Genomic DNA, 12475 nt, shown 5'->3' with positions numbered 1-12475 from the left:
TTTTATAGTATAAGGGTGGTGGATGAATGGACCAGAATGACGGAGGACACGGTTAATGCAGACAGCATTCAAGAGTCTATATAATAGAAGAGTGCTCAAGAGATGAGGCCCCATGAGTGTAAACCTCCCTCTCCATAGAGTACAAATTGGTAATTGATTACAAATAGGTAACTACAATCCCACTTGAAATGCATTTGAATTGGAAAATAGTCTCTGATCAACGAGTGGCCACTATGTGAGCAGTTTTCTGAGAATGCAACCCACTTGTACACTGGGAATCATCTGTACACTATTAAGTTTTCCCATTTTAGCCTTAGGTAGTTTTTATGTCACTCTGATAATTATATTCAAGGCTGGTAAGCTTACAGTTAGTACTTCCCATTTTTGTGGCCATATTTAATCGGCTAATTTTCTTTAGACTTGCTCTTCACTTAAACTGCTACATCACCTTGTGTAGTTTTATGGCTGTCTGCTAAGATGATCTTTTAGCCTTTTTAAGTTAGTTTTATTCTTAATTCTCTCATTCATCCATATTTCAGTCAGGTTGACAATAATATACTTTCACATGTGTACTCTTGAAGATCATTTTAATCCTGGAGTTCTCAGTTTTTAGACTTTTCATGTTCATAAGTAATATTTTTCAGGTGTTACTAATCTCCATCTTTGTGTGGTGAGGTGCTTGTGAAAAGTCACTTTTGTTGAGAATGAGTTGTGGTTACTGGACAAAAGTGTGTACTGTCTTAACAAAGAAGTTCTCACTCCAATGGAGTCCACCCTTTCTTTGCCACTGACTGTAGTGTAGCCTCAAAACTGCAGAGGCCCTGTCAAAGGGGTCTTTCTGTTATTTGATATAATTATGTTATTCTTTCAGACCTGTTCACTGTTTCCATGCAGTAAGGTAGAGCCACGGATAGACAAAGAGTGGGCTCATTCACTCACATTGTATTACGCAATGAAACCTCATTCCCCTAATCACAGCCAAGCCCCTCAGACATTTATGTGTTCCCATGGCCACATCATGTCCCTTTGTTCAGCCCAATGACAGCATGTTGCCCCCCATATACCGCTTTCTTCCAGTTTTCTCTATCCCTTGCACGCCTTACAAGCTCCTGCATATTCAGTCAGTAAGAGCCCAAAGCATTACACTTCATCCTTCTGTCAGGTGGATGATGTCTAGAATGTAGATGGGAAAGCTTGAGGGAAGTGAAAAGTGAGGAAAACTGCATCAGTTTACAAGGGAATCAAAAACATGAGAAAATTGGTCTGAAATGTGGTTGATGAAATTCAACCTGAGCAAATGTAAAAGTAGTGAGGATTGGACAGAACAAAGGATGGCCTCATTATGATTATTACCTAGCAGAAAATAAGCATCAGGATTCTGTGAGAGAGGAGCTTGGGAGTAGAAATCATCCCTAATCTGTCAATTTATTTTATTTTTTTTATTTATTTTGCTTTGTCGCTGTCTCCCGCGTTAGCGAGGTAGCGCAAGGAAACAGACGAAAGAATGGCCCAACCCGCCCACATACACATGTATATACATACACGTCCACACACGCAAATATACATACCTATACATCTCAATGTACACATATATAAACACACACAGACATATACATATATGCACATGTACATAATTCATACTGTCTGCCTTTATTTGTTCCCATTGCCACCTCACCACACATGGAATAACAACCCCCTCCCCCCTCATGTGTGCGAGGTAGCGCTAGGAAAGATACCAAAGGCCCCAATCGTTCACACTCAGTCTCTAGCTGTCATGTAATAATGCACCAAAACCACAGCTCCCTTTCCACATCCAGGCCCCACACACTTTCCATGGTTTACCCCAGACGCTTCACATGCCCTGGTTCAATCCATTGACAGCACGTCGACCCCGGTATACCACATCGTTCCAATTCACTCTATTCCTTGCACGCCTTTCAACCTCCTGCATGTTCAGGCCCCGATCACTCAAAATCTTTTTCACTCCATCTTTCCACCTCCAATATGGTCTCTCACTTCTCCTCGTTCCCTCCACCTCTGACACATATATCCTCTTTGTCAATCTTTCCCTACTCATTCTCTCCATGTGACCAAACCATTTCAAAACCCCCTCTTCTGCTCTTTCAACCAAACTCTTTTTATTTCCACACATCTCTTTCACCCTTACATTACTTACTCGATCAAACCACCTCACACCACATATTGTCCTCAAACATCTCATTTACAGCACATCCACCCTCCTGCGCACAACTCTATCCATAGCCCATGCCTCTCAACCATACAACATTGTTGGAACCACTATTCCTTCAAACATACCCATTTTTGCTTTCCGAGATAATGTTCTCGACTTCCACACATTCTTCAAGGCTCCCAGAATTTTTGCCCCCTCCCCCACCCTATGATTCACTTCTGCTTCCATGGTTCCATCCGCTGCCAGATGCACTCCCAGATATCTAATACACTTTACTTCCTCCAGTTTTTCTCCATGCAAACTTACCTCCCAATTGACTTGACCCTCAACCCTACTGTACCTAATAACCTTGCTCTTATTCACATTTACTCTTAACTTTCTTCTTTCACACACTTTACCAAACTCAGTCACCAGCTTCTGCAGTTTCTTACATGAATCAGCCACCAGCGCTGTATCATCAGCGAACAACAACTAACTCACTTCCCAAGCTCTCTCATCCACAACAGACTGCATACTTGCCCCTCTTTCCAAAATCTTGCATTCACCTCCCTAACAACCCCATCCATAAACAAATTAAACGACCATGGAGACATCACACACCCCTGCCGCAAACCTACATTCACTGAGAACCAATCACTTTCCTCTCTTCATACACGTACACATGCCTTACATCCTCGATAAAAACTTTTCACTGCTTCTAACAACTTGCCTCCCATACCATATATTCTTAAAACCTTCCACAGAGCATCTCTATCAACTCTATCATATGCCTTCTCCAGATCCATAAATGCCACATACAAATCCATTTGTTTTTCTAAGTATTTCTCACATACATTCTTCAAAGCAAACACCTGATCCACACATCCTCTACCACTTTTGAAACCACACTGCTTTTCCCTAATCTGATGCTCTCTACACGCCTTCACCCTCTCAATCAATACCCTCCCATATAATTTACCAGGAATACTCAACAAACTTATACCTCTGTAATTTGAGCACTCACTCTTATCCCCTTTGCCTTTGTACAATGGCACTATGCAAGCATTCCGCCAACCCTCAGGCACCTCACCATGAATCATACATACATTGAATAACCTTACCAACCAGTCAACAATACAGTCGCCCCCTTTTTTTAATAAATTCCACTGCAATACCATCCAAACCTGCTGCTTTGCCGGCTTTCATCTTCCGTAAAGCTTTTACTACCACTTCTCTATTTACCAAATCATTTTCCCTAACCCTCTCACTTTGCACACCACCTCAACCAAAACACCCTATATCTGCCACTCTATCATCAAACACATTCAACAAACCTTCAAAATACTCACTCCATCTCCTTCTCACATCACCACTACTTTTTATTACCTCCCCATTAGCCCCCTTCACAGAAGTTCCCATTTGCTCCCGTGTCTTATGCACTTTATTTACCTCCTTCCAAAACATCTTTTTATTCTCCCTGAAATTTAATGATACTCTCTCACCCCAACTCTCATTTGCCGTCTTTTTCACCTCTTGCACCTTTCTCTTGACCTCCTGCCTCTTTCTTTTATACCTCTCCCACTCATTTGCATTTTTTCCATGCAAAAATCGTTCAAATGCCTCTCTTCTCTTTCACTAATAATCTTACTTCTTCATCCCACCACTCACTACCTTTTCTAATCAACCCACCTCCCACGCTTCTCATGCCACAAGCATCTTTTGCACAATCCATCACTGCTTCCCTAAATACATCCCATTCCTCCCCCACTCCCCTTACCTCCTTTGTTCTCACCTTTTTCCATTCTGTACTCAGTCTCTCCTGGTAATTCCTCACACAAGTCTCCTTCCCAAGCTCACTTACTCTCACCACTCTCTTCACCCCAACATTCTCTCTTCTTTTCTGAAAACCCCCACAAATCTTCACCTTCGCCTCCACTAGATAATGATCAGACATCCCTCCAGTTGCACCTCTCAGCACATTAACATCCAAAAGTCTCTCTTTCGTGCGTCTATCAATTAACACGTAATCCAATAACGCTCTCTGGCCATCTCTCCTACTTACATACGTATACTTATGTATATCTCGCATTTTAAACCAGGTATTCCCAATCACCAGTCCTTTTTCAGCACATAAATCTACAAGCTCTTCACCATTTCCATTTACAACACTGAACACTCCATGTATACCAATTATTCCCTCAACTGCCACATTACTCACCTTTGCATTCAAATCACCCATCACTATAACCCGGTCTTGTGCATCAAAACCACTAACACACTCATTCAGTTGCTCCCAAAACACTTGCCTCTCATGATCTTTCTTCTCATGCCCAGGTGCATATGCACCAATAATCACCCATCTCTTTCCATCCACTTTCAGTTTTACCCATATCAATCTAGAATTTACTTTCTTACACTCTATCACATACTCCCACAACTCCTGATTCAGGAGTAGTGCTACTCCTTCCCTTGCTCTTGTCCTCTCACTAACCCCCGACTTTACTCCCAAGACATTCCCAAACCACTCTTCCCCTTTACCCTTTAGCTTCGTTTCACTCAGAGCCAAAACATCTAGGTTCCTTTCCTCAAACATACTACCTATCTTTCCTTTTTTCTCATCTTGGTTACATCCACACACATTTAGACACCCCAATCTGAGCCTTCGAGGAGGATGAGCACTCCTCGCGTGACTCCTTCTTCTGTTTCCCCTTTTAGAAAGTTGAAATACAAGGAGGGGAGGGTTTCTGGCCCCCCCGCTCCCGTCCCCTTTAGTCGCCTTCTACGACACGTGAGGAATGCATGGGAAGTATTCTTTCTCCCCTATCCCCAGGGATAGGGGAGAAATATTGATATCTGTCAATATAGTCCTATATTGGAAGAATAGTCAAGGAAATGGTCTGTCTTCTGGCAAATATCAGAATAGTTTTCAAGCATATGTTTAAAGAAATATTTGGCAAACCTAGAATATGCCTCTCAGATTTGGTCACTGCACAAAGAATTCACAGAGAAGGTCAAGAGGAGGGTAGCAAAGACGGTACCAGAATTAAGAGAGCTAAGATAAAGGGAAATTTAGAATTATCTACTTAGGAAGAGAGAAGACAGAGTTTAAAAGTGGACTTCTTTTGAGAGATGTAAGGACAGAGGAAACTGAAGACATAACATGAAATTAAGTAAGAATCTTGTAAATGATAATATAAAGAAATACATTTATGGTATAAGGGTGGTAGATGAATGGACCAGAATGACTTAGGATATGGTTAAAGCAGACCTGTATACATAAACTCAAGAGTTTGTGTAATTGTAGTGTGTTCAACATACGGGGCTCGAGTGTGAAACTCTCTTCTCATACAGTACGAATGGGTAATGACATTCATATTGCCCAGCTTTTTAATCTTGTATATATGTATCTTATCATTACTCCTACACACACACACACACACACACTGAAGCCAGATAACCAGTTATCAGTTAGCCTCAAGGGGAAGATGAACATCAGGTTAGGTGTAGACCAACTGTAACTCCCAGGATTTGAACGTATGTGGGTCTGACTCTTGTTTACTCATGGTCTGTATTGATAACTGTTACATCATGGATGCCCATATTTGTGATTATTTGTGTTTTACGTTGAGAGAACTTTACACACATAGCTTTGTCTTGTATGTATGTATCATGTCTGCTCTCATAAGTATGCACACACACACACACACACACACACACACACACACACACACACACACACACACACACACACAGCCCAAGCTATATACTCATTACTAATCAACCCCTAGGGGAGGATGAACACTTTGGTAGGGTGTGGTCCGACTGCCATGGCAAGAATATGAACCCATGCAGAACCATGGCTGTCCCATGCTGACTCATGGTCCCTACGTTGATAGCGATACCACAGACGTGTGTGTGTGTGCGTGCCTGTGTGTATAATAACCTATTTGTATTGTATGGGAGGGAGTTTTACACTTGTAGACCCTGTCTCTTGAATATTCTCTTATATCATATGTCTTAAATTTATGCATGGTGTCTGCATTAACCATTTCCTCAAATTATTCTGTTCAATCACTCACCACTCTTATACCACAAGTTTCTTTCTTAATTTCCTGTTCTGTGGTTGTTCTATCCCAATGTCTCTCAAAGAACAGTTCACTGTCCACATCATTGCTCTATTTTAAAAGGTTGTGATTTGGTTCCACTTCATGTATGCTTCTTAAAAAGCCTCCCATGAAGTGATGTGTCAAATGCTTTCTAGCAGTCTTAATACAAACAATGCGTATTACATATCTGTGCTGTTTGGGGAGGGAGTTTTACACTCGTGGGGCCCCAAATCTAATCCTCAGGTTCCTTTAATCCTATATTTCTCAAAGTATTATTATCCACTTTGCTGATCTCTTTTAAAAACTTAAAGGGTCTAATCAGGTCACATCTCACTTTTCTCTTTTCCAATGTGGGTAAATTCAAAGCCTCTTGCGAGGTAGAAATCATCTTGAGGCTGTCTTTCTTTCTGTCCCATCTTCATTACTTTACATTTGTTTGGGTTGAATTTCGTCAAACACTTTTCATACCAACTTTGGAGTCTAGGTCCCCTGATAAGTTAATGCAATCCTCTTTGCTTTTCACTTACCTCATAACTTTGCGCCATCTGCAAACATATTCAGATGGGATTCCATACCTTCAGGCAAGTCATTAATGTAGATCAAGAAGGGTCCCAAAACCAAACCCTGTGACAGTCCGCTGGTCACCTCAACCCATTTGGAAAAGGCTCCACTGATATGCATCATTTGTTCCCTTCCACCAAGATAATCTATCCAACGAAGGAGTTTCCCTCTCATTCCTTCATGGTAATTCAGTTCTATAATCAGCCTCCTATATGGCACATTGTCAAATGCCCTCTGGCTGTGTGTCTGTGTCTGTGTGTGTAATTACTACTTGTGGTTACCATTATTATTTGTGTATGTGTAATCATTATTTATTTTTTTTTTTTTTTTGCTTTGTCACTGTCTCCCGTGTTTGTGAGGTAGCGCAAGGAAACAGACGAAAGAAATGGCCCAACCCACCCCCATACACATGTATATACATACGTCCACACACGCAAATATACATACCTACACAGCTTTCCATGGTTTACCCCAGACGCTTCACATGCCCTGATTCAATCCACTGACAGCACGTCAACCCCGGTATACCACATCGATCCAATTCACTCTATTCCTTGCCCTCCTTTCACCCTTCTGCATGTTCAGGCCCCGATCACACAAAATCTTTTTCACTCCATCTTTCCACCTCCAATTTGGTCTCCCTCTTCTCCTTGTTCCCTCCACCTCCGACACATATATCCTCTTGGTCAATCTTTCCTCACTAATTCTCTCCATGTGACCAAACCATTTCAAAACACCCTCTTCTGCTCTCTCAACCACGCTCTTTTTATTTCCACACATCTCTCTTACCCTTACGTTACTTACTCGATCAAACCACCTCACACCACACATTGTCCTCAAACATCTCATTTCCAGCACATCCATCCTCCTGCGCACAACTCTATCCATAGTCCACGCCTCGCAACCATACAACATTGTTGGAACCACTATTCCTTCAAACATACCCATTTTTGCTTTCCGAGATAATGTTCTCGACTTCCACACATTCTTCAAGGCTCCCAGAATTTTCGCCCCCTCCCCCACCCTATGATTCACTTCCACTTCCATGTTTCCATCCGCTGCCAGATCCACTCCCAGATATCTAAAACACTTCACTTCCTCCAGTTTTTCTCCATTCAAACTCACCTCCCAATTGACTTGACCCTCAACCCTACTGTACCTAATAACCTTGCTCTTATTCACATTTACTCTTAACTTTCTTCTTTCACACACTTTACCAAACTCAGTCACCAGCTTCTGCAGTTTCTCACATGAATCAGCCACCAGCGCTGTATCATCAGCGAACAACAACTGACTCACTTCCCAAGCTCTCTCATCCCCAACAGAATTCATACTTGCCCCTCTTTCCAAAACTCTTGCATTCACCTCCCTAACAACCCCATCCATAAACAAATTAAACAACCATGGAGACATCACACACCCCTGCCGCAAACCTACATTCACTGAGAACCAATCACTTTCCTCTCTTCCTACACGTACACATGCCTTACATCCTCGATAAAAACTTTTCACTGCTTCTAACAACTTGCCTTCCACACCATATATTCTTAATACCTTCCACAGAGCATCTCTATCAACTCTATCATATGCCTTCTCCAGATCCATAAATGCTACTTACAAATCCATTTGCTTTTCTAAGTATTTCTCACATACATTCTTCAAAGCAAACACCTGATCCACACATCCTCTACCACTTCTGAAACCACACTGCTCTTCCCCAATCTGATGCTCTGTACATGCCTTCACCCTCTCAATCAATACCCTCCCATATAATTTGCCAGGAATACTCAACAAACTTATACCTCTGTAATTTGAGCACTCACTCTTATCCCCTTTGCCTTTGTACAATGGCACTATGCACACATTCCGCCAATCCTCAGGCACCTCACCATGAGTCATACATATATTAAATAACCTTACCAACCAGTCAACAATACAGTCACCCCCTTTTTTAATAAATTCCACTGCAATACCATCCAAACCTGCTGCCTTGCCGGCTTTCATCTTCCGCAAGGCTTTTACTACCTCTTGTCTGTTTACCAAATCATTTTCCCTAACCCTCGCACTTTGCACACCACCTCGACCAAAGCACCATATATCTGCCACTCTATCATCAAACACATTCAACAAACCTTCAAAATACTCACTCCATCTCCTTCTTACATCACCACTACTTGTTATCACCTCCCCATTTGCGCCCTTCACTGAAGTTCCCATGTGCTCCCTTGTCTTACGCACTTTATTTACCTCCTTCCAGAACATTTTTTTATTCTCCCTAAAATTTAATGATACTCTCTCACCCCAACTCTCATTTGCCCTTTTTTTCACCTCTTGCACCTTTCTCTTGACCTCCTGTCTCTTTCTTTTATACATCTCCCACTCAATTTCATTTTTTCCCTGCAAAAATCGTCCAAATGCCTCTCTCTTCTCTTTCACTAATACTCTGACTTCTTCATCCCACCACTCACTACCCTTTCTAATCAACCCACCTCCCACTCTTCTCATGCCACAAGCATCTTTTGCGCAATCCATCACTGATTCCCTAAATACATCCCATTCCTCCCCCACTCCCCTTACTTCCATTGTTCTCACCTTTTTCCATTCTGTACTCAGTCTCTCCTGGTACTTCCTCACACAAGTCTCCTTCCCATGCTCACTTACTCTCACCACCCTCTTCACCCCAACATTCACTCTTCTTTTCTGGAAACCCATATAAATCTTCACCTTAGCCTCCACAAGATAATGATCAGACATCCCTCCAGTTGCACCTCTCAGCACATTAACATCCAAAAGTCTCTCTTTCGCGCGCCTGTCAATTAACACGTAATCCAATAACGCTCTCTGGCCATCTCTCCTACTTACATAAGTATACTTATGTATATCTCGCTTTTTAAACCAGGTATTCCCAATCATCAGTCCTTTTTCCGCACATAAATCTACAAGCTCTTCACCATTTCCATTTACAACACTGAACACCCCATGTATACCAATTATTCCCTCAACTGCCTCATTACTCACCTTTGCATTCAAATCACCCAACACTATAACCCGGTCTCGTGCATCAAAACCACTAACACACTCATTCAGCTGCTCCCAAAACACTTGCCTCTCATGATCTTTCTTCTCATGCCCAGGTGCATATGCACCAATAATCACCCATCTCTCTCCATCAACTTTCAGTTTTACCCATATTAATCGAGAATTTACTTTCTTACATTCTATCACATACTTCCACAACTCCTGTTTCAGGAGTACTGCTACTCCTTCCCTTGCTCTTGTCCTCTCACTAACCCCTGACTTTACTCCCAAGACATTCCCAAACCACTCTTCCCCTTTGCCCTTGAGCTTCGTTTCACTCAGAGCCTAAACATCCAGGTTCCTTTCCTCAAACATACTACCTATCTCTCCTTTTTTCACATCTTGGTTACATCCACACACATTTAGGCACCCCAATCTGAGCCTTCGAGGAGGATGAGCACTCCCCGCGTGACTCCTTCTTCTGTTTCCCATTTTAGAAAGTTAAAAAAAATACAAGGAGGGGAGGATTTCTGGCCCCCCGCTCCCGTCCCCTCTAGTCGCTTTCTACGACACGCGAGGAATGCGTGGGAAGTATTCTTTCACCCCTATCCCCAGGGATAATATACATATTGGGAGGTGAGTTTGAATGGAGAAAAACTGGAGGAAGTGAAGTGTTTTAGATATCTGGGAGTGGATCTGTCAGCGGATGGAACCATGGAAGCGGAAGTGGATCATAGGGTGGGGGAGGGGGCGAAAATTTTGGGAGCCTTGAAAAATGTGTGGAAGTCGAGAACATTATCTCGGAAAGCAAAAATGGGTATGTTTGAAGGAATAGTGGTTCCAACAATGTTGTATGGTTGCGAGGCGTGGGCTATCGATAGAGTTGTGCGCAGGAGGATGGATGTGCTGGAAATGAGATGTTTGAGGACAATGTGTGGTGTGAGGTGGTTTGATCGAGTAAGTAACGTAAGGGTAAGAGAGATGTGTGGAAATAAAAAGAGCGTGGTTGAGAGAGCAGAAGAGGGTGTTTTGAAATGGTTTGGGCACATGGAGAGAATGAGTGAGGAAAGATTGACCAAGAGGATATATGTGTCGGAGGTGGAGGGAACGAGGAGAAGAGGGAGACCAAATTGGAGGTGGAAAGATGGAGTGAAAAAGATTTTGTGTGATCGGGGCCTGAACATGCAGGAGGGTGAAAGGAGGGCAAGGAATAGAGTGAATTGGAGCGATGTGGTATACAGGGGTTGACGTGCTGTCAGTGGATTGAATCAAGGCATGTGAAGCGTCTGGGGTAAACCATGGAAAGCTGTGTAGGTATGTATATTTGCGTGTGTGGACGTGTGTATGTACGTGTGTATGGGGGTTGGGCCATTTCTTTCGTCTGTTTCCTCGCGCTACCTCGCAAACGCGGGAGACAGCGACAAAGTATAAAAAAAAAAAAAAAAAAAAAAAAAAAATATACACATACACACACATACACACACACACACGCACACATACACACACACACACATACATATATATACATGTGAAAAATGTAAGAAACAATTTAGAAACTGAAACTTCTAGCTTGAAATGAAATGAAAAAATGAATGTCACATAATGGTTCAACCTCTGGCTATGGAAAAAGGAAATGTTTAATTTATTTACACAAACGTCAATAGTAGTTCTCATCAATTTAACCACTGTATCAATAAGCTTCAATGTCTAAGCTACATTTTTTCCAATTTCCAATGATTACCATTATTTTTGTTCATGTATAAAAGTCTGTTAAAAGAAATAAGTGTAATAAGAGTTCTCTGTTTCTGCAAGCCTGGTGTAAGTGTTGTGCCCTGGTGCTGGGGAACGATGTCCTCAGTAGCCTGGTGTGAGTGTTGTCCCCTGGTGCTGGGGAAGGATGTCCTCAGTAGCCTGGTGTGTGTTGTCCGCTGGTGTAGGGCAAGGATGTCCCCTCTAGCCTGGTTTGAGTGTTGTCCCCTGGTGTAGGGAAGGGATGTCCCCACCAGCCTGGTGTGAGTGTTGTCATCTGGTGTAGGGGAAGGATGTCCCCACTAGCCCGGTGTGTGTTGTCCCCTGGTGTAAGGCAAGGATGTCCCCACTAGCCAGGTGTGTGTTGTCCCCTGGTGTAGGGCAAGGATGTCCCCACTAGCCTTGTGTGTGTTGTCCACTGGTGTAGGGCAAGGATGTCCCCACTAGCCTTGTGTGTGTTGTCCACTGGTGTAGGGCAAGGATGTCCCCACTAGCCTGGTGTGAATGTTGTCCCTTGGTGTAGGGGAAGGGTGTCCCCACTAGCCTGGTGTGTGTTGTCCCCTGGTGTAGGGGAAGAGTGTCTCCACTAACCTTGTGTGTGTTGTCGACTGGTGTAGGGGAAGGATGTCCCCACTAGCCTGGTATGAATGTTGCCCCCTGGTGTAGGGGAAGGGTTTCCCCACTAGCCTGGTATGAATGTTGTCCCCTGGTGTAGGGGAAGGGTGTCCCCACTAGCCTGGTGTGTGTTGTCCCCTTGTGTAGGGGAAGGATGTCCCCACTAGCCGTGTGTGTGCTGTCGACTGGTGTAGAGGAAGGCTGTCCCCACTAGCCTGGTATGAATGTTGCCCCCTGGTGTAGGGGAAGGATGTCC

The sequence above is a fragment of the Panulirus ornatus genome, chromosome 59 (genome assembly GCF_036320965.1).
Source record: "Panulirus ornatus isolate Po-2019 chromosome 59, ASM3632096v1, whole genome shotgun sequence".
Lineage (NCBI taxonomy): Eukaryota > Metazoa > Arthropoda > Malacostraca > Decapoda > Palinuridae > Panulirus > Panulirus ornatus.
Note: the sequence above shows the minus strand (reverse complement) of the source record.